The sequence below is a fragment of the Epinephelus lanceolatus genome, chromosome 5 (genome assembly GCF_041903045.1).
Source record: "Epinephelus lanceolatus isolate andai-2023 chromosome 5, ASM4190304v1, whole genome shotgun sequence".
Taxonomy (NCBI): Eukaryota; Metazoa; Chordata; class Actinopteri; order Perciformes; family Serranidae; genus Epinephelus; species Epinephelus lanceolatus.
This window is the reverse complement of record NC_135738.1, coordinates 8,472,350-8,496,327: the sequence shown is the minus strand read 5'-3', so window position 1 is coordinate 8,496,327 and position 23,978 is coordinate 8,472,350. Positions and strand designations below refer to the sequence as shown.

The following is a 23,978-nucleotide window of genomic DNA, read 5'->3' as shown; positions in this document are numbered from 1 at the left end:
TTAATCTTCCAATTATTTTATCCATTTCATAACTGGGAAGAAAACAGACTCAGAAAAAAAGAATAATACCCAGCATGACGTCCTAAAGCAGAAGCTGACATATTAAAATGTCTTTTCTTTTTTGTTCAACCCACAAAGATATTTAGTTTACTAACTTGTGAAACAAAGAAAAGCTGCAAGTCTTCACATTTCAGAAAGCAAAACCATACGTTATTAATTTTTCCTTGAAAAAGGACTTAAATTATTAAACAATTATGAATATGGCATGGAGAGGCAGCCTTTATTAATTATGCCCCTGAAGTCTGGAATAGTCTGCCTGACGGTGTTGGGGCTCTAAATCTGCTAATGTAATCTTAAGACACATCTTTTTACCATTGCTTTCTCCAGAAATTTATTTTTAAGTGATGGTTGTTTTATCCTGTCTTAGACTGTAGTTTTAATTGAATTTTACCTAAATTTTTATCATGTTTTTTTTGTTAAAATGTTTTGATCGTGTTTATGTTCGGTACTTTGTGTTACATTTAATTCATGAATTGTGCTATATAAAGAAAGTTATTATTATTTTCACTATTGTCACTATTATCATTATTGTTATTATTATTATATAATGGCCTTATTAATAATTTTCTGACAAGTCACCAATCAATTAATGGACTCATTGCATCAGCTCTAAAAACCTATTTTTCTTTCTAAGATATGCTGCAAATTACAAAAAAAAAAGATACAGTAAAATACAAAATGTTTGTATTTTACATCTGTAGATGATTCCAGACTTCAGTTCAGACTTTGGAAACAAAGAGCTGAAAACAATCAATTGATCGATCAGCTGATAATAGCTCTTTAATTTGGCACAAATGAAAAATATTCTCAGGTTTCAGCCTCTCATATGTGAATATCTGCTGTTTTTCTGTAATCTATATTAAATATATTATGTCATCTTGGGCTCTCAGAACTTTTGACAGGGTTTTTCCTATTTTTGACACTTTACAAACCAAACAATTCATAAAAAAATAATCAACAGATTAATGGATAATTAAAATAATTGTTTGTTGCAGCTTTGAAGATGTTCACACATCTTTCTTGAATATATTTACACAGATAAGAAAGTTACACACTTAAATCATTGTGTTAAAACTGGAGCCTAATTGGTTGACAGCAGCTCTTCTAGTTGAAATAAGGGAAACCTGCTGAGCAACAATAACCTAACCAGTAATAAATCTGTATGTGAATATATTCAGATCAATCATGTTTCAACACTCACTTCAGTAATTTTATATTTCTAAAGCAGCTGTTGTTGTGAGATTAAAACAGGGTGGTTATAATCTGAGCAGCAGAGGTGGAGATATCCTGACTTTTAATCTTAAAAACACTGGATCCTACATTTCCCATAATACACCTAGACGTTCAGCGCAACAGACAGGACTTTGACCCAGGAGACCACTGTTTGTGTCCTGGGTGAAACTAAAAGTCAATGCTGAGTCATTTTCTCACGTCACATATTAGTCAAATGAGTCAACTGACATGACTGACGTCAACCACAATCTTTTCCGAGCCGTGACCAAGTGGTTTTGTTGCCTAAACTTAAACGCCGACCTCTTTACAGTCACGTGAGTCTACTCATGCCGTTACTTTTTGCATCCAGAGCCGCCTAACCCTTCAGCATCAAGACACAACGCAAAAGGCCGCCCCCTTCTGCCCAAGTGTCAAAATATAATGGAATGAGATTACATTGAAACTCCACACTTCAAGTCTGTAGTGCAGAGTGTATTATAGACATCTGCAGTCTCCAAGCCCGAGCTGAGACTACCCTGATGACATCACAATGACATCATCAGGGTTATTTTCTCCTGTAGAGCCACAGACAACATCAAACACAGGCCAAGGAGGGGTAAATATGACGAGTCACATCAAAGGGACCAGTGAAATATGACTTCCTGTGACAAGTCCTCCTTAAAATGAAGACTTCCTCTTCTTCTGTGGTTGTGAACGGTATGACTTCCTCTTTGGTACTTTTAAATGAGGAGACAGATTAGCTGGAAGAGGCTTAAAAGATCAGCAGCTTCTGTCCTGGTTGGATTGCAGCCGTGTGACCACCAAGACGCCATCACTGACCTGCTCAGGCTATTTATGACCGGCCGCACCTCACTGCAGTACTGCAGTACACACAATAAGTACACACACTCAAGTACTGTTTTCACGTACTTGTACTTTACTTGAGTAGTTTCATCTGATGCAACTTACTCCACTAAATCTCACAGGTAAATACTGTATTATTTACGGCACTACATTCATGTGTGGTTACTTTACAGATTAAAATTTGACATAAGAAATATATTTTAATTTTTTTTTATTAAACTATTTATAGAGGTCCTAATTTATAAAAAAAAACAACACTTAAATGAATAAAAATAAACAGCTGGTTCCCAACTTATTTAGATCCCTTACAAAATAACTTGAATTAAATTAAATTAAATCAAATTAAATCAGATCTAATTAAATTACATTAAATTACATTTTATTTTAAAAGTTTCTCATGTTTCAGAAACGTCTCAGTGACAAAAAGCAAAACTACAGTATTTTCCTCTAAAATGTAGTAAAGTAGAAGTATGAAATAGTATTCATTTATATTTTTGCATTATTTATCTAAATCTGCATAATTATTAGTATGTATTATTGTCAGACAAACGTAGTGCAGTAAAAAGTACAACATGGCTTCCAAACATGGTGAAGCAAAAGTATAAAGTAGCAGAAAATGAAAATAATCAAGTCTGAGTACCTAAAATCTGTACTTGAGTAAATGTACTCGGTTACTTTCCTGTCACTGATTGGCTTTGGGACTGCTTGCATCATTCATGAGAGACGACATGCTGCACTTTGTTTAGTTGTTGCTGAAATTAGAGCTCAGTGACTGATGAACGGATGAAGGAGAAACTGGATTCTCCATCAGGATTATTTCTATTTACTGTTTCATTCATGTGGAGATTAAATTATTGTCAACATCTGAACATGTAAATGAAAAGGAGAAGAAGAAGAAAAAGAAGATGTCCGATGCCTCTCATCAGGTCAGAAAACTGACCAGTGAAACCTGCCGACAGACTCCTGCCTCATCTGTTTAATACTTAATTCCTCCATATTGGATTCCCCTTAAATAATGCCAGCGTTCAGTTGCAGCAAAGGTAGATTACCAAAAGGGCAAAGTGGCCCTAGACACTGCCCTTAGGACCCCACACCCTGTCCTATGGCCCAATATCCTGCCTTGGGGCCCCACGTCCTGCTCCAAGGCACTAGATGGTGGCCAGAGGGCCTCACATCCTGCCCCACAGCCCCATATCCCTCCCCAAGGTTACACACTCTGGCCCCCGGACCCCAAATTCTGTCCAAAAGCCCTACGTTCTGCCCTAGAGCACCACACTGTGGCCCTAGGGCCCCACATTAGGATGCCAGGGACAAACATCCTGCCGCTGGTGCTCACTTCCTGCCTCACATCCTGCCCTGGAGCCCCATATCCTGCCCTACAGACCCAAGTCCTGCCCGAGACCCCAGAGTCTAGCTACAGGGCCCTATATCCTGCCTCAGGAACCCACACCTTGTCCCAGGGCCCCATGTCCTGCCCCCGGGCCCCAAATAGTGTCCCACAGCCCTACGTTCTGCTCTAGGGCCCCACATCCTGCCCTGGAGCCCCATGTCCTGCCCCTGGGACCCAAATTCTGTTCCCGCAGCCCTACGTTCTGCCCTAGGGCACCACACTGTGGCCCCAGGGCCCCACATTCTGCCCCAGGACCCCACATTAGGTCGCCAGGGACAAACATCCTGCCGCAGGTGCTCACTTCCTGCCACAGGGCCCCACATCCTGCTCCACTGTCCCAAGTCCGGCCCTAAGGCCCTAGAGTCTGGCCTCAGGGCCCTACATTCAGCCCTGGAGCCCCATAACCTGCCCTACAGACCCAAGTCCTGCCCGAGGCCCCAGAGTCTGGCCCCAGGGCCCCACATCCTGCCCCAGGACCCCACATTAGGCCACCAGGGCCAAATATCCTGCTGCTGGTGCTCACATCCTGCACCCACAGCCCCTTGTCCTACTGTCAGGAACCCACATTCTGCCCCAGGGCCCCACATCCTGCCTTAGGGGGGCCCTTAACTCAATCAAATAAATATATATTAATAAAGGGACATTAAGGTGACACACAGAAGTTTGAAGCCTGTGGTAAAAGAGATTAAACCAAATTTTTTGGCCTTCATTATGACAGATTTTATTGCCTTTAGATGCTGCATACTTAAAATTTATTTAGTGATTCATCAAGTTACCAATAATATATTATGACTGCACAGAAAGTGTGAGAAACTAGAGATCAGTATTGTCCCATAAAGGGTTAATCTGGTGGTGCTGCTGCTGCTGCCATGGTGAAGAAAACGGACGCTGGATCAGGTGAGAGTGAGGTATCAGCTTTCAGAGTGAGAGGACAAATAAACTAATTAGGGTCAGTCAGTCAGTCAGTCAGTCAGCAGGCAGCAGAGACAAATCTGATTAATACATGTGATCAGTTTCCCCTGCCGCCAATAATACCACTAATACTCTAATACATACTTCTACTGTAAATACTACCATCACTTCATCAGCTCACACTCACATCAACGTCCTGTTAATACATAGGTTACAAGTGTTTTTTCTTTTAGTGGAAGATGTACTGACAGTTTGGTGTTCCTGTGCTGCCACCTGGTGGTCGGATCCTTCGCTGCTTACTGAGACTCGGAGACAATCTGTCACCAGGAGCGACGACCTTTGACTCCACGAGTTTAAAATAAGATCCTCAACACAAAGATACATTTGTGTTGAGGATGTTTTCTAACCTTTGACCTCTCCTTCCTTCCTGACCGCCCACCTTTCACTCCTCCATCACACCTCCTCCGCTTTTTACTTCTTCTCTCTGTGAGCCAAAACAAGAATCAGCTGCTCCTCCTGCTATAGGCTGCCTCCTCAAAAGGAGGTGAAGCTCTTTATCCTCATCTGCTCTCTCCTTTACCTTCTTTTTGTCAATACTAATTCTCACCCTTCTCCTCCTCCTCCTCCTGCTACACCTCCGCCTCCACTCCTCTGTTTTGTACTCATGTTCTTTCTCTAACTCCTTGTTCTCCTCCTCTTCCTCCTGATCCTCCACTTTTTCCTCTTATTATTATCCTGCTCCTCCTGCTCCATCTTTATTTCCTCTTTGTGATCGCTGTTATCTCCCTGCACCTCCTCCTCCTGGTCCTCTACTTCTTTGTCCTGTACTCCTCTTCCTCTTCCTGCTAATTGTTTTTCTTCACATGCTCCCTCTCCTCTTCTTGCTCCTCCTTCTGGTCCCATTTGCCTCCACCTCATCCAACACATCTCCTCCTCCTCGTCTTCCTCTTCCTCCTCTTTGTCTTCTTCTTTACTGCTGCATTTTACTTCATCTCTGTGAGCCAAAACAAGAATCAGCTGCTCCTCCTGCTAAAGTCCTCCTCAAAAGGAGGTGAAGCTCTTTATCCTCATCTGTTTTCTCCTTTTCCATTTCATCAACACTAAATCTCATCTTTCTCCTCCCTCTGGTCATCTCCTTATTTGTTTTGTACTCCTTATGTTCCTCCTCTACCTCCTCTAGCTCATTGTCCTCCTTCTCCTCCAGATCCTCCACTTTTTCCTCTTCTCCTCCTCCTGCTCCATCTTTGTTTCCTCTTCGTGATACCTGTTTTCTCCCAGCACCTCCTCTTCCTGGTCTTCTACTTCTTTGACCTGTATTCATGCTCCTCCTCTTCCTCTTCCTGTTGCTCATTCTCCCCCAGGTGGTCCTTCTCCTTTTTTTCCCTCCTTCTTCTGGTTCTCTTTCTCCTCCACCTGCCTCCCCCCCTACATTACACCTCCATTACTCCTCCTACTAAAGTCTGCCTCCTCAAAAGGAGGTGAAACTCTTTATCCTCATCTGTTCTTTTGTCAACACTAAATCTCCTCCTCCTCTTCCTCCTCCACTTTTCCTCTTCTTGTGATCCTGCTCCTCATGCTCCATCTTTGTTTCCTTTTCATGATCCCTGTTATCTTCCACCTCCCCCTCCTGGTCTTCCACTCTCTTGTCTTACACTCCTCATGTTCCTCCTCTTCCTCTTCCAGCTCCTCATTCTTCTTCAGGTGCTCCTTCTTCTCTTCTTCCTCCTCCCTCTGGTCCACCCTTCTCCTCCACACCTCCTAATCCTCCTACTCTTCTTCTTTCCTGCTGCTTTTTGCTTGAAAAGATCAGTTTCTGCTCCTGCTTAAGCCTGCCTCATCAAAAGGAGCTCTGGTACTCCCTCTCCCCATCTTCCTCCTTCTCGTCCTTAACATCTTTGTCCTGTACTCTTCATGCTCCTCCTCTTCCTCTTCCAGCTAATTGATCTCCTCCTGCTACATATTTGTTTCCTCGTCGTGATCCCTGTTATTTCCCAGCACCTCCTCCTCCTGGTCCTCTACCGCTTTGTCCTCTTCTCCTTATGCTCCTCCTGTTCTTCTTCTAGCTCCTCATTTTACTCCAGGTGCTATTGCTCTTCCTATTCCTCCTCTTGTCTCTGTCAGCCTCCTTCTTCTGGTTCTCCTCCTCCTCCCTCCTCTTCTTCCTGTGATTCCTCTCCTCCTGCTCCATCTTTTATTTCCTCCTCTAGATCCCAGTTATCTTCCAGCACCTCCTCCGCCTCTACTTCTTTGTTTTGTACTCCTCATGTTCCTCTAGCTCCTTGTTCTCCTCCTCTTCTTCCTCAAGATCCTCCACTTTTCCTCTTCTTATGATCCTGCTCCTCCTGCTCTATCTTTGTTTCCTCCTTGTGATCACTGTTATCTCCCAGCACCTCTGCTCCTCCTACTGGTCCTCTACTTCTTTGTCCCATACTCCTCACTCCTTCTCTTCCTCTTTTAACTCATCATTCTCCTCCAGTTGCTCCTCCTCCACTATGTCTTCTTCTTTGTCCTCCTCCTCCTCCTCCTCCTCCTCCTCCTCCTCCCTGAGAGCCACAGTCCCTCCTGGACCAGACTATTTATAGAAACAGGGCAAGAGAGTGACAAAGATAGCTCAGGAAATGGGTCTGTGTAGTCCCTGGGTCCACACGCGCGCGCACACACACACACACACACACACACACACACACACACACACACACACGCACACACACACTCAGGTTTCACCTCATGAATATGTCGTCAGCTGACCGGCTCACAGAGGTCAGAGGTCAGAGGTGTGTCTCTTCTCCGTGTCAGCTTCATCACATCGAGACGTTTCGGTCTCTGAGGATCTAAAACTGGATGATGCAGTAACCTAGTTCCTTCTATAGCTGCATCACACACACACACACACACACACACACACACATAGTATAAAAATACTACTTTAAAGGGTCATTTCACTCAAATTACAATAAATATATTTTATCTGTGTTGGTGTGAAGCCATGAAGACAGTTTGGGTTTTATCTGACGTCATGCATGCTAACATGAGCTAATTTAACACAGAGTCGACCTGATGGTGGCGCTGGATGAATGAAAGATCACCAAAGTCATTACAGTTCATCCTGAGGGGAACATGAACCTTGACCCACATTTCATCACAACAGATCCAACAGATGTGGAGACATGTCAGTGTGGATCAACAGAGAGTTGTGATGCTGATCAGCTAACAGTCCAGATAATTATAAGCCTGTTGCATGTTGTCTGTGTGACCTCAGTATGATGTCACTGACCCTCAGAGGAGCGCCAACTCCCTTTGCAGGAATTAAAATGTTTAAATCACAAAAAGGATAAAGATATTTTTAACCCAACGGCATTATTGCAGTCTCTGATCCTTTGAGCATCATTACGCAGAGCTCAAAATACCACCTGAATACCAGTATGCACAGTACAGAGGTGTAGACTCAAGTCACATGACATGGACTTGAGTCAGACTCAAGTCACAAATTTGATGACTCTAGACTCGGCTTGGCAAAATCTGAAAAAGACTTGCAACTTGCCTTGGACTTCAGCACCAATGACTCGTGGCTTAACTCAGACTTGAGCCTTTTAACTTGAAAATACTTGATTCCTTCCCCAAAGTCCAAAGATTAAAAGTATGTTATTTAAAAAGTGTTCCTTGAATCAAAACATTTCCCTTTATTTCCTGATCTTAACTAACCCGACAGCATCTAATCAAGTTGCAGGAGAGAACCCTGAGGAACCAACGTTACGTTACCGAGCTCCAAAAAACATGAAACCCAGTTCGCATTACAGGTCAAAAATTACAGATGAAGATGCAACAACTTCCAACTTTGTCTGAAATTTGAAGTTGCACAAAGAACAGTAAGCTGAGGCTTATATCAGCATATGTAGCTAGCTAGTGCTTAGCTAACGTTAGCTTAACAACTAAGTAACTTTTTAACAACAAAGAAAAGCAAATTTCAAAGAGCATGCATTTTTGTAAATTTAATATTGGCATTTCATTTGTTAAAGAGCGCATTATGACTTGTCTAGGAGCTGAAATGCCAAGTTTACAACTTGGGACTTACTAGTGACTTGCAAAGCAATGACTTGGACCCACCTCTGTCATGGTGGTGCATGTAAAATTTAAGCTGTGTATGTAATTCTCAGTTCTACACGCACCAGGGCACGCAAGCTGGTCCCGAAAACATGCAGCGCTGCCAACTATCACATATTGAGTCTGAGACTCACAATTTACACACTCTCACACTGCACAACCATTTCCAACACAATGAACAAAACAAATGTATATCTGTCATCGTCACGGTGATAAAGGGGGGACAATGACGGCACACAGACAGACAGACAAAGCAGCACAACAGCAGCACCATAAAGCACTGCAGTCAATTAACCACATTTCAGCACAACCCATCCAACATGACATGTTTCGGTTTCGAGTCACACTGGTATGACGAATAAGAAAACGCTAAATTCTTTAGCGCTTTGAGAAACTGACATTCTAATATTGTAAATGGCAGAAATAAGTGTCAAATGTAAAAGTCCTCAGATATGTCATCATATCTGACATTATTAGATTATTAATACTGATGCATCAATGTGAACGCAGCATGTTTCTGTCTGTCTGTCTGTCTGTCTGTCCTCCTGCTTCAGTGTAACAAAGTTTATTTCGCAACATTCATCCTGCTTCCTTCCTTAGTTCAAACTGTTTCATCTTCTCAGTCAGCACTCATACAGTCTGTCACCTGCATCACCTGAACCAGGTCACAGTTCATGATCCTGCTGTCTCAGTCTGCACAGATAACCTTCATATAATCCATAATAGGGATGCACCGAAATGAAAATTTGTGGCCAAAGCCGAAGCCGAATATTATTAAACGCTTGGCCGAATACCGAGTACCGAATACCGAATATCGTTGTTTAGTTTTTCATTAGTTTTTGCAGATGAACCCCCTCCAGATTAGTGTGTCACGGTACCAAAATTGGATCCCACTGTACAAAACCAATGAAAATATCATGGTTCTGAGTAGTATCACGATATCACAGCGAAAATGAGGCAGATGTGCCTTTTGTCATTTATGAAAAGATAAATCACTTTTCTATTATTGGCTACATCAGTGATACTTCAATGGAATAAATTACTTATTGACTTATTCATACTTCAAAAACAGCATCAATAAGTGATTAACATAGGGGGGGTCAAAGTAAAATAAATAAATAAAATAAAAATCAAAAAGCCACCCTCCTCCCTTTCATAAGTAATTAACAGTCCTTAAAGTGCGGTGAGGTTTTGAACGGCTCGTTTCTTCTCTGACACGTCACATACCTGTGTTCGGCTGGCTCGGCTGTTCAGGTACTTCTGGGCAGTCATGACACCAAGAAGAGGATATTATTGGAGCCGACTTCTCCGTCGTCGGGTAAGCCGATGGCCGCCATATTTGACAGGAATACATTACTGTCTGTGTCTGTGACCCCCGTTCAATCGATGGGATTCGCCTTTCGTTTCTGCTGGTGGTTGAAATCTATAGGCTGCTAGCACAGCGTACTGAATGATTTAAGCCTATTTTGCTCGCTCAAAAATATTTGTAGTCGCAAATGCGAGTGCCGTGACGGGCGGATCGCCACACTGCCGACATTTTACTCCGCCTGTCACGGCAAGCTGTTTGATTGCGTTATCAAAACACGCCGCTATTATTCGGCCTTGCTTTTCACTTATTCCACCGAATACCGAATGTGTGTTTTTTGCAATATTCAGCCGAATATATTCGGTTACCAAATATTCGGTGCATCCCTAATCCATAATCATGAAGAATATCAGCCTGATGGTCATTAAACATCAGGAGGCGGCCATGACGTTCCTGTTTGACAGCTTCACCTCAGATTTACAACATCAGACATACAACACAGCTCACCACACACGTGTCAACACTAGGGAACATGATACACTTACAACACACAGTCTCACTGTGTTGTTTGTGTGATGTTAAAGCGAAGCAGAGTCCCTATATTCAGTAACACAGCATAATGAAGGCCAGGCCACATATAGCAGACACACAGCTTCCTCTGTGTGTCAACCCCACACTCAAGTTTAGAACAAGTCAAGGTCAGATCAGGGTAACAAGAATAACATCAGACAACAAATAATTAATCGGAGGACGTCTCACATTACAACGGCAGTCCTGATCGGCTTGTTGGAGCTCTTCATCAAGACTGTGGTGAAAATAACAAACATTTGAGGACAGAAAGTGTCTTCAGCTGCTGAACGCTCCACCAGCGAGACTTAAACTGTATCTGTCTGCTGTTTGCTGCTGAGCAGGTTGAGTACAGTGTACCTGAGCAGGTAGAGTACAGTGTACCTGAGCACTACCTGAGTAGTGTCAGCTCATCATTCAGTACCAAAAACACACATTTTCATTATTAAAAATTTAAAATTCTAGTGTGTGAGCTTTAGTGTCTGCCGATCTAACAACAGGAGATGTGGATTTGTGTGCAGCCTGACGGACTTTCCTCCATCAGTGATGTCATCTGATCCCTTGTCAAAGGTGAAAGACCTGCTGTGACATCATGGATGGGGGCACGGCCTGTGTCAGACTGGAGGAGCCTCGGTGAAACAGAAGAAGACCAGGAGTCCATTACACACCACAACACTTGATCCAGACACTGTGTGTGTGTGTGTGTGTGTGTGTGAACGAGAGAGAGTGCGGGGAGAAGATCAAGCGTACTGTGATGCAACAACCATCAGACCGAGACAAACACAACACATAAATAACTTCTGATAAACCAACTGAGTAGCCGTTTGCTCAGACTAGATGTTGATAGCTGGTCCACTCCAGCTGTGTCTCCATGACAACCACAGCCCACATCCTTTACAGCAGTACATATACCAAATACTATACTACAAGTAAAAGTCCTGCATCAAACATTTACTTCAGTAAAAGTAAAGACTGTTTAACTATTTATAAATTATGATGTTAAGAAGTGATGAAACCATTACATGATTAATCAGTTGGTGATTCAACAGAAAATGAATCCACAACAATTATCATGAACATTAACAATAATTCAAGAAGGAAATATGTCAAATATTCACAAGTTTCCAGCTTCTCTGACCTGAATATTTGTTGTTTTCTCTGTTTTATATCGCTGAAAACTACGTATCTATGTGTTTTGGACTGTTGGTCGGACAAAATTAGACTTTCTTTTGATAGTTTTATTACCCTATTAGAGACAGTAGAGATATGACCTCTAGACACCATGATGTCCCAAAACGAGACGTCCCCCTGAGCTCTTGAGGGGTCTTTTCTTTTACCATTTTCTCGTATTGTATCAACAAAACAATTAACTGATTAATCCAAAAATAACAGCTGACAAAACAATCTCACCACAAAGCTCATTTTGTGACACAGTAGACATTCAAACTTACATTTTTTGGAGCATTTGAATGATGGTGTAATACTTAAATTTCAATAATAGATACTGAATCAACAGATTAATCAATAATCACAATTGTTAGCTGAAGGTGTAAACAATATTTTAATCCAAAACTGCTGTTGTGAGGCTCAATTTATAGCAATATATCGTACTTTATTTCTTCAACCATTAATAATAATACTCTATATAAGAATATATGTTGCACATATATCATAAAATATTAATCTACAAAGTATCTTCAGGTCTCAGATAAATGTTGTGGAGTACAAACATAAAATTGTAGAAAATAAAAATACTCTAGTAAAGTACAAATACTCCAAAGTTTCACAGAAGTGAGGCATTAACTTAAATTAAATTAAATCTAATATTATCTAGTTTAATTTAATTTAATTTAATTTAAGTTTCTCCATTTTCCATACTGTATAACTGATGGATAATTAACAAAATAATCACTCTCTTTGTAGTTTTCTTGCCCCCAATACTTGTAGTTCCTTTAAAATATATTTCTGGTTTTAACTCGATGACGTACTGATGAATTTTCCACCAGTAACTTGAAATAAAGCCAGCTGTCGTCATCTCTTTCTGCTGATGAATGTAAACCGGGTGTGCTATAGCCAGCCAGAGTTTATTTAGAACACTCGAACTGGTTTGATGAATTAAGTCCGACCTGCTGGTTATGACGGTTTCACGTTTGCCGATTTGAAGTTATAAAAGCATTCTACTGACCTTTAAAGGTTAATTGTTACCTGTGATAGCAGTGTGAGCTGATTAAAAAACACAGTGACTGAACTGAAGCTATTAACATCAGTGAGTAATATTTCAGTGCTTGATGGTCTAAAATAAAAGTTAAACATGTTAGAAAAATACATGTTTTTACTGCAGATGTAAAAGAAAACAAGCATGTTTTATATTTTGGAAACAGAAGAAGAAAGAAAAAGAACCTGAGATTTGTTGTGTCATCAAATTTCCTAGACTTTTTCTTCTGCTGCTGTAATCTGCTCAGCTGAGTGACCATCATGTTTCTTATTTGTATGTTGCAGTATGACACAGGTTATTGCTGCAGTGTAAACAGTGTGAGCTGATGCAAACCTAAAATACACAAAAACCGAGCTGAGGCTTTAAATGTTGAATAGTAGGAATTTGAATATTTTGAAACACCTGAGTACTGTATGGTCTAAAATATGAGTTTAACATGTTAGAGAATCACCTTTCATTACTGCAGATGTAAGAGAAAAACGTATATATATATATATATACTATATATATATATACTATATTTTGGGAGTAAAAAAGGGACTTGAAACTAGTTTTTCTAAACTTTTCTCTGACGGCTAAAAACACACAAAAGGTTCAAAAACGTACTCTTTAAGAATGAGTTTTTGTCGTAAAGCTTCTATACACAGCTGACAGCTACTGTATGTTTTGTGTTTGCATGTCACAAACTGGTCCGCCTGTATTTGGGTAGAGAATATAACCGAGACGTGACTGAGCAAGTCTGACAACAGACTGGCTCTCTAAAGCAGAACTGTAAGTTTGGTCTGATTTCAGTGTAGCTGAAGGGGCTGATAGATCTGTGTTATATATACACAAGTTATTTTTACAAACAGGAGCAAAGATGTGTCAGAACAGACTCCAGATTCAGTAGAAGAAGAGTTTAACTTCCTGTTTGTTGTTTTCAGTATCTTAAAAAGAGTCTGCGGTGCTGTTGCAGCTCTGTGAGGCTGTACTGAGACACAGCGGTGCTTAAGCCAACATCAGAATGCTAAAATACTGATGTTTAGCAGATGGAATGTTAATCATGAGCAATTCTTTTCCCAAGAGTGTTTCACATTGCCCTGGTCCAACCGTGCTGTGGTTGGCAAGTTGGAGGTTGGAGAAAGTTAGGGTTGTCCCATGAATGTATATGTGCATATGTATGACATATATGATGAAATGGGGATAAAGTGATTTAATCGTGTGGTTTTTCCAGATTTAAGAAATGTTATCGGACTGAATAGTTCAAATCCTGATCATCCTGAGTCATTTTAGGGGGGGTGTGACATCCGTGGGTTAAAAGTCTTTTTGGGCCCAATGGCGTCACATGCAGACCGAGAATTGTACTTACAGAGTTTTGTCACTATGTCGAATTGGCTTCAAAGTCTGGTGCTGTTCATGGAGGTCTGGTTTCTCCCAGCCAATCACAGCACAGTAGGGTGGACTAAGCTAAACACTCTTGGGGGTAAAAACAATGCATGACCATGTTCACCTCAAGCCTCCAGGAAGAGTGCCGCGTTTTAGAGCCAATTTGACATAGCGGCCAAACATGGAATTACAACTTCTTGGTCCATCACAAGACACCATGGGGCCCATAGAGATTTTTTCCATAGACTTACAATGTGAAGGAGACGTCTGTCAATCAGCGCATACATTTCTTTTAATGTAACAGACCCTGCGAAATGACTTGTTTCACAATCTGGATTTGATCCATTCGGTCTGATAACATTTGGAAAACCCAGAAGAGCCGCATGGTTAAATCAATTTATCCCCATTAGAGTTAGCCGAGCGGCCAACCAAAAGTTAGTTGCTTGAATGGCGAAGTCTGTAGTGCGTCTGTTCTATGAGCTCAATGATGCAAAAGACACTGCGGAAATCAAGCTTTTTTGGCTTTATGCACCACTGAGCAACTTTCACAGAAATGAACAGGGCCCTGCCTCTCAGACTATATCCAGTCCATATGAGCAACAAAAAGAAACACTGCTCCTCCTCATACGACGTAAGAAATCTTAACTAGATCAGTTTGTCCTGACACTCACAGGAAACTGCAGCACATTGTCAACAGATCCTCCAAAATCACAGACTCACCACTCCCGTCTCTTAAATCACTGAACAACAAACACGTCATTAACTTGAAAAGCACTCAGAGAACACAGAGCTCCGTCAAGGCGAAATGCCCCGAGCCATGAAGTTAACAAAAGTGATAAATATTATATCCAAAATGTCATTAGTTCTATTGGCTCAGTAATTTTTCCATAATTCTGCTGACAAACTGAAGCATAACCTCCTTAGAGATACTAAAATGTAGGTTTCAGGTAAAAACTCTAAACTCTGCCTCCTGATTTATGATCCTGCCCTTTGAATTTTATTTTTTCTCTACACTGTTCTGAAACCAAATCCACAGACTCTGGTCATGTGACACCTTTAAAGTGAAGTCATAAACTAAAGTATTGTACACATTAAATGTTGATGGCACTAGATGAAAAGTCAAAGTTGTTACAGTTCACCCTGAGGGCTACATGAATGATGGACCACATTTCATCAGCATGTTTCAGTCTGAACATACATAAAAAAAAATCACCATCCAGAAAGCAGCGATGCTGGTCGATTAACAGCCTGCCACGTGTTATCTGTGACCTCAGTCTGATGTCACTGACCCTCAGAGGAGCGTCAACTCCCTCTGCAGGAATTTAAATGTTAAAATCACAAAAAGGATTACATCCCTGATACTGATCCTTCGAGCATCAGAAGAGACCAGTGGACATCCAGAGAGCGAAGCTGCAGCTGCCCTCCTCTCAGATCTAATCAGGTTAGAGAGGGAAGCATCAGGCTGCTGCAGGTCCATCATCATCCTCACTGTGACTCTGACACACCAATAATTAGTCATCTGCCTAATCAATCAGATCATCTTACAGCAGAGCACTGTCACTGGAGGAACATACTCCCCCTCTGTGTTTAATATCAGAGTCTGTTTTCAGGTAAGAAACAGCTCACAGGCAAGCAGTGATGGACGGAGTGTTCAAATCATTCACTACAGTATAAGTAGTAATATACAGTGTAAAAATACTGCAACAAAATGTACTTAACTACCAAAAGTAAAAGTACTTGAGTCATTACTACTGATTATTATTAATATGTAAGCGGCATGTTAATGATGTCGTTGGTCAAGGGAAGTACAGAAGTAGAGAGCAGTAACAAAAGCTGTCAGACAAATGTAGTGCAGTAAAAAGTACAATATCTTCCTCTGAGATGTGGTGAAGTATAAGTATAAAGCAGTGGGAAGTCGAAATACTTAAAGTACAAATGCCTTAAAACTACTTAAATAGAGTATTTCAGTAAATGTACTTAGTTACTTTCCACCACTGCAGACGAGCAGGAACTACAGATCACAGAGAGATGATATTTCTCTTGCTCTCTTTTTTAAATAAATAATCTTTCTCTCTTTCTGGATGCAGTCGGACCAATCATCTATTCCTTACGCTACAGTGTCTTTACATTACATGTGCAGGGCAGGGTGGAATATAAGGACCAGCCACAAGCCAAATGCTGGTAAAATATGCTGCTAAATTTGCTTCACTCACCCGCAAAAAACAATGGAAATCTATTGAGTGGCTACTAGATTCTGGAATCCACCAACCGTAGTGGCAGATGGACAAAAAAGTTAATTTCCAATGCTGATGTGAGGTCATGTTACTGACGTAGGTAGTCAAGTGCAGCATGTTTGGTGTTTAAGTTCAGGATTTGTCCTTTAAACTGGTTGATGATTTTAAGTTTTCTGCATTTCAGTGTCAGGATAAAGAAACGGCAGACTAGACTCTCTCAGGAAACTTAAAAAGACATGAGGGCTGCTCTTCGCCTATGTTAAGAAAATGACCTTTCCAGCTATTCTTGAACAATAACACACTGGATCTTGTCTATTTTTGTACACATATCTTTATTCTTACCCTGACTTTAAGAGCAAGGTTATTGTTTACTGTAATAAGTGAACTATGACCAAGCTGAATGTTTTGTTTTGTTTTGTTTTGTGGGGGGGTTTTCTGTGTAGGTTCTTTTTTGTTTGTTTGTCTGTAGGTTGGTTGGTTTGGTTTGGTTGGTTTCTGTCATTCACAAGTGCTTTAACACTACTGTCAATTTGTGTGTAAAATATCAATAAACAAAGGTCAGAAAAAACAACTTCTATTTATGTTGATTTCTTTTGGCTGGATGATGAAAAAATGAATTTTGTTTCAGAAAGGGAAGCTTTTTTGTGGCTGAATTTCTTTACCAGTCAAGGCAGAGTATTCTATTTTTGGATGTGCTTTTGATTGTTACAGTGATGTCATTGTAATAGTGTCTTGTAATCCTTTGAGGGTTGGGCACATGGAAGTATGCAAGGCACAAAAATAAAAATCAATTAAACTATTAATAGTATTACTAATAGTAGCAGTAGTAGTATATACATGTTTGTTTGTTTTTTAACCAATCTATATTACAGTTTATTCATGTTATCTCTACTGTACATCAGTCTGCCACAGTAGGTCTAAGCCTATTATTATTTATCCTACTTTAACTGTTTGATGTTTAATGTCTTGTATTAGTATTTCTACTTCAATGTTTCTCTGTTAGCATAAGACTATCACTGACAGACAGCTCCACTGTAAGGTTAGCTAACACTAGTGTATGTGACTGAGCAGCAGTGTAACACAGGTGCTTGAACACATACCTCTTCAGCAGCCTGTGACTCTGCTCAGCTCTCCGTCTGTCTTCACTCTCAGTAACTCTGATTTTACTCTGTTGTTCAGCTGGTTTCATGTTTTAATCCTCTCAGGAAGAAGCTGGAGATCCTCACAGACTGCTGCTCTTCACCAGGTACAGAAGCAAAAACTTTTGTAAAAAGCTAGCTAAACTTTCACGATAAATCCGCTGATTTTTACCTGGTTTTTAACGACACCTGCTCAGCTCCGACGTTTCATCTCGAGTTTTATTTATAATATAGACTTAAGAAAGATTACTTTCTTAAGTCTAAGTGTGGATTAGGATAATCCACACAGACCGCGGTCACAGCAGTTGCTGTCTTCGTTATAACTGATACAAACTTCTGACAGTAACAGCAGAGATTGGAAATCAGCCAATCAGATTGTAGCATCGGATTGGTGCCATCCGCTCCGAGCATGCGCACTGATGTTTGCCCACACCTTGGAAACTGTACTGAAGGATACATTGTTCTGTCCTCAGCTCCATCTCACAGGTAACTACTGTACTTTTTACTGCACTACATTTGTCTGACAGCTTTAGTTACTAGTTACTTCCTGTCCGGTGACACTCACGTATCTCCAGATGTTTTGATGCTGAATATTTGTTATAAAGTGAGGGATGAATAGATCCATTATGCAGGGCCGGCACCAGACTTTTGGGGGCCCTAGGCAGGATTTGGTTATGGGGCCCCGTCGTTGTAACGAGTTCACATGGCACTAAAACCAACTTGTGTACTATGAATATTAGTTTAAGCACACATAAGGTAGGGGAGATCCGGGTCAATTGTAGCACTTTTCGTTTTTCCACCATTCTGCATAAAAAAATTACAACTCAGATTGCCAATATTTGTATGCAAGCAACCTACATGTGTCCTCCGTCAATACAAACAGCAACGAAGTTCCGCGAATTAATATATCGAGCGTGATCAGGCTGAAAGTGGAAGGTGCGCAGTGATACATTCACCCCGCACACGAGGGACAATTGTAGCGCTCGAGCGGGTCACTTGTAGCGGTCGTCGAAAAAGGCAAAAAACGTTAAGTTACCACATTTTTCTGGCACATACTTCACAGTTTTACTTTTATTGCTGTTTTAACTTATACTAGGATGCCCATTAACATCAGGCAAAGGGACTGTCAGTAAAAAGTAGCCTTTCAGCAAACGGGTACGTTCACATTCGTCACCTGTTGTCAAACGTTTGTTAAATGTGACGGACCCGAAGATGATGCAGAGCACATAATGATTTTTAATCACACATTTTTAACCACACATTAACTATATTTATATAGTCCTACTTATGATTTTTAATATTTTAACTTATTTTTAAAAACATTTTAGAATTGTATTTATGTAAATCATGAACTGTAACATTGTTTTTTAACTCGTTTTTTTAACCATGAACTCAATTAGCCTTTAGATCTATTTATAACATGAATTTATTTTTTAACTTAAGTATTTTAACATTGTATTTATTGAGTTTATATTAACCATGAACTGTAGACTAATGTATTGTTTTTAAAGGTCCCTTTTCAAAAATAAAGAACAGAAGAACCCTCCACCACTGCCTGCCAGGCTCTATCATACAGGTCTGGGTCTATCTGAGCCCTGGCTGTCTTCTTCACTCTGATCCTGGGCATTTCCTGCAAGCATAATGTCAAAAAACATGAATAATCAACAAGTTAAGGCTCATGTTAAGCCTGCAGATGGGTCTAACAGATGACATATGTTTGCAGTGTTGTATAAATAAACTATTTGACAAAATGGAAAAACACCTTCGGTGTCGATACTTTACTTAAGGATTCGAAAATGAGTATTTCGCTGATAACTTCGGGAAAATGAGTCGGAATGAAGTGATTCTTCGTACCGGAAGTGGTCACCAGAAGACAATCGCGTGTTCCAACTTTCACATTCCGGAGACGCGTGTAACACGAATAAGGGCCCGTGCTACAACTGTCCCCCTGCTACAATCGTACCGGATCTCCCCTAAATATAAGCATTTAAAGACTAAAGACCTTTGAGCAGCAACACTATCTTTAAACAGACTACAGCAGGGGTGTCAAACTCATTTTGGTAGCTGTTTTCAACTGTGATCAAAAATCATCTGAAGAGTAAGTCTGAGCTTGTTCTGTAAATGATTTTCTAATTAATTATAAACACATAAAAGCAATATATAATAACAATTTCCAGTGAGGCACCACCCACTTTCAACATAAACCCATCCATTCCGAGTACAAATACAGATACAGATTATTTAGTTGGTTTAAAAAAAGACACAGACACTGATACAAATAATGGAGTACTCACTCATCCTTAGTAAATACAATATTTGTCTATTACGCTCTAACTCTATGAATGACCCCTCTCAAGGCCTTTTGCTTGATCTGGTTTAAGTCTGAAGCATATTTTAGTGTTATGGTCTCACTAGAAAGGGCCAAGCCTCACCTGTCTTCATGTGTAAGATGTCCAAAGTTAGTTATAGATATAATAAAAATAACAATCTTTATGTATAAAGCACTTTTAAAACAGAGTTACGAAGCGCTTTACATGAGAACAATTACAAACAGACAAGACATGAAAACAATGACTTTTAAAAGAGCTGATCAAAACACTTTGGTGTATAAAAACTAAGGAAATGAAAGACAGTATTAATGAACTTAAAATTCAAGTAAAATCAGGACAGGCTCTTCGATAAAAGTAAGCTTTAAGAAGGGACTTAAAAGAGATAATTGATTTCCTAGGGCAGATTGTTCCAGAGCCTCGGGGCCCTGACAGCAAATGCTCTGTCTCCTTTAGTTTTCAGACAGAAATCTGAAACAGACAAAAGACCTCTGCTGCCGAGGACCTCAAAGTACGTCCTGGTGTGTACGGCACTAAGAGGTTGGAGATATAGCTGGGAGAGAGTCCAAAAAATATGATGTACAAGGCTATCATATGGTGAAGAACATGCAGTTATTACACACGTCTAATAACTTTGTGCAGTAATCAAATATGAAAGAAAAACCAAAAGGAGCACTTCATAAAATGTTGACATAAAGTTGCCCAAAAAAGGGCAAAATTTCTAATAACAGGTATAATGTGATCATTTAGGAAGTAGTTTAGTCTTATTTCAGTCAAGTTAAATTGATTATTATTACAGTGACCTTTCATGTGATCAGGGTTTAAAGTATATTTGTGCTACTCTTTACAATTTCGTCTGAGAAACTTATAAATATAAGGGACTGTTCTTTACTTATCAGCAGAGAGGGGTGTCTGGGTTTTTGTTTTTTTGTTGTTGTTTTTTTACCCTCCCCAAAGCTACACATTTTTTTTCCTTAAAAAACAACGTTAAAAACAAAATCCTGAAGTTGAAAGAGCCTTGATTTTTCACTCTTGTCGTGCATGCTGGTTAATTTGTGTGAAGATTATTTTTGTAAGTAATTCTGATGAAATACCACTATTTTAAGCTCAAATTTTCTTTTTTTTTCTGATGGAAATGTTCATAGTGTCCAAGGACCACTGGATGTTTGAAAAGCCCCAAAAATATCTTTTTAAAAATCTGCTGTGTCGGGGCGTTGGTAGCGTAGTGGATAGTGCCAGCCCCCCATGTATAGAGGCATTGCCTTGCCACAGCGGCTGCGGGTTTGAATCCGGCTCGTGGCCCTTTGCTGCATGTCAGTCCCCACTCTCTCTCTGTCTCCCCATTTCACCCTCTGTCCTGTCAATAAAGGCAAAAAGCTAATAAAAATAATCTTAAAAAAAAATCTGTTGGAAATAAATGCAAAATACAACCATTTAAATCTATATGCCCCTCCCCTAAGCCAAAGTAAAAATCTTAAAAAAAGTGCTTAAAAAGTGCTTTTTTGCACCACCCCCTCCCTCCTTATAAATAATAAACAGTCCCTAATCATTTGTAGTGACAAAGTAAACTCAAAGCTGACTGAAACATCCACAGTGTGTTCTAGTATATGTCAGCAAAATGTTGGGAAATATTGTCAATTTTTATTTAGGAGGTTCAATTTTTATTTCGTTATTGTCTTCTGTTCATTAAAAAAAATATTTTCTAGGGGCCCCCAGAGACCAGGGGACCCTAAGCAACTGCTGAATGCTTAATGGGTAGGGTCAGCTCTGCCTTTAAATACGCTCTTGGATCAGCTGAAAATGTATCATTGCAAAGCTGAAAACAGGCTGTTTTCTGACTTTTTAGAGACACGTGGTTCTCACAGGATGATCTTATAGAATATGATGCATTGCTGTAGATTAAACGACCCAACAGTATAAAGGAGTTACAATGAGCACAGCCTTAAACATCTACAGCAGTAAAATGACACATACACCTTAATGCAGCAGTAACATTAATCCAAAAACATCTGATAGAAGAAGAAAACACTGATAGCACTTTACTGCAACATACTGACTTTTACTTCAGTAAGGTTTTAAATGCAGGACTCTTACCTGAGTATTTTCACAGTGTGGTACTTTTACTGCAGTAAAGAGTTTAGACCTTTTTATAATTTAAAGACAGCAGAAAAATAAATGACAACAGTGTTCTGCTTTTAAGCCCTTGACTGATTTGAGAGAGGAGGAGCTGAGACCTCCTCCACCTTCTCCACATCCTCTTCCTCCTCTTCCTCCTCCTCCACCTCCTCCTCCTCCTCCTCCTCCGTCCTTCGACAGATTGAATCGTCTCCTCTGGAGTGAAACATTCCCATCAGGCCCTAAAAATGACCGTTTTTAATTAATTGCTCTGCCAATCCATTAATAGCAGCTATAATTAGAGGACCATGGGAGATCACTGGGAGATTAAACTAACCACCTGACTCGACTTGAGTTTGCACTTGTTACCTTTTTATTCCCAGCGGAGCATATTTATGATCCGACACTGCACCGTTAAACCTTTGATACCATAGTACTGTGGTGAGAGAAGTATTCAGATCCTTCTCTGAAGTAAAAGTACAACAGTGTAGAAACACTCATGTCAGTGCCGTGCAGTTGAAATTAAAAGTGGCAGAAAATGGATCTAATCCTCTAAAGTACAAGTACTTAATTTGTACCTAAGTGGAGTACTGCAGTTGATGTGCTTCATGTTGAGTGCTTGATGTGCGGCTCATTAACAGACAGTGAGCAGCACTGACTAACACACACACTGATATATTACTCAGAGATCAAACAGGAAGTCAGAGTGCAGCTCAGTTTGACGTCCTCCTGGAAACATGAGCTCACACACACACACACACACACACACACACACACAGTTTGTGCCCTGGGTGTTGTTTATATGTATGTGTGTATACAAGGTACACAATTAGCAACATCCACTAACTAAATGCTGGTTGGTAAATTTAAACATTCACTCGCCTTGTTGGACAAAAAGGTTAATTTGTACCCTGTGTGTAATTGGTAAATTATAAACGGAGCTGCACCTGTAGAGCGCCTTTCTAGTCTTCCTACTGCTCAAAGCGCTCTAAAGGCCAATTCGCAGTTTCCACATCCACGTGTCAACTTTGGTCTGTGTGATGTAAAGCTCGTCAACCACCCATGTCCGCAAGGGTCCACCCATTTTTTGTGACCACGTAGACTGTAGGCATAGCAAGTGCGCCAACTGCACATGCTCCATTCTCTTGCTCCACACTCCAGTCCAACACTGCTTTCACACGGGCCGCACCCGCCTCACCACGATGAAGTAGTTTTAAGTTGGATATTCCACTGACATTTACTCCAGACCAAGCCCAGTTCAGACCAAAGATTCATGATAAAAGTGTTGAAACAGACAACTACTTGCAATGCACCGTTCTAAAAACCTGCAGGTTCACACCAATGCAACTAGATCAGACTGTGTATCATCTCTGTGCAACAACTCTCTGTACTTCTGTTCTGACTTGCAGCTTTTCAGGTTTATTTTGCTGCTGAATATAATTTGTAGCTTCTTAAAATATGAATGAGGATAGTGACAGAGAGATACTGGCTGCAGGTGCATTTGTAGTAGTGATGAAACGGTGAAAAATAGAAACAAAATGAGCATCAGATGGACTGTATTCACAATAAATACGCCACAATAATATAAATAAACAGCGGCAATTAATCAGTCAATGAGAATGTGCACCTGTTGCAGCAAGCGAACGCACCGTCTGTGGTCATTTTGACTTGACCAGGGGACTTCACTACAAGACTGGCTGTAGAAACAGGTTACATGCTTTAAGTTCCACTACCAGCAGCCAGCAATTTGACCAGCTGAGTTGTAGGTGACACCATCAGCCGGCTTGACTCAAGCACAGACCGGCCATTTCACACCTCTGCAACTTTCCTCTGCAACATTCTAAAACGGTTTTGTCTCGTCACAAATCTTTGGTCTGAACTTTTAGACCAAAGATTTTTACAACAACTTTTACTTTTACCCAATGTTGGCAGTAGGAGGAGGGTAAACTCACCTCTCAGCCCTCCTGTTTTCGACAATTATGAATAGATCTGCCTGCGTGTCTGTATGACCACAGTTCTCTGCGGACCTTCAGCCCGAAAAGTATGTCCAAGTCTTTACACTACATGCCACATTCACCCATTCAAACACACTCATACACTGGTGGCCGAGGGTACCATACAAGCTGCTACTCAATTACACTTTCACACACACTCTCACACCAATCAAACAG

The 23,978-nt window shown here is 40.5% G+C and overlaps 1 protein-coding gene across 1 annotated transcript in view; it reads right to left on the bottom strand.

The window, feature by feature from the left end:
- Nucleotides 1-23,978, bottom strand: part of dgkzb (diacylglycerol kinase, zeta b) — a 70,754-nt gene that overhangs the window by 42,711 nt on the left and 4,065 nt on the right. The gene's annotated exons all lie outside the window — the stretch shown is intronic.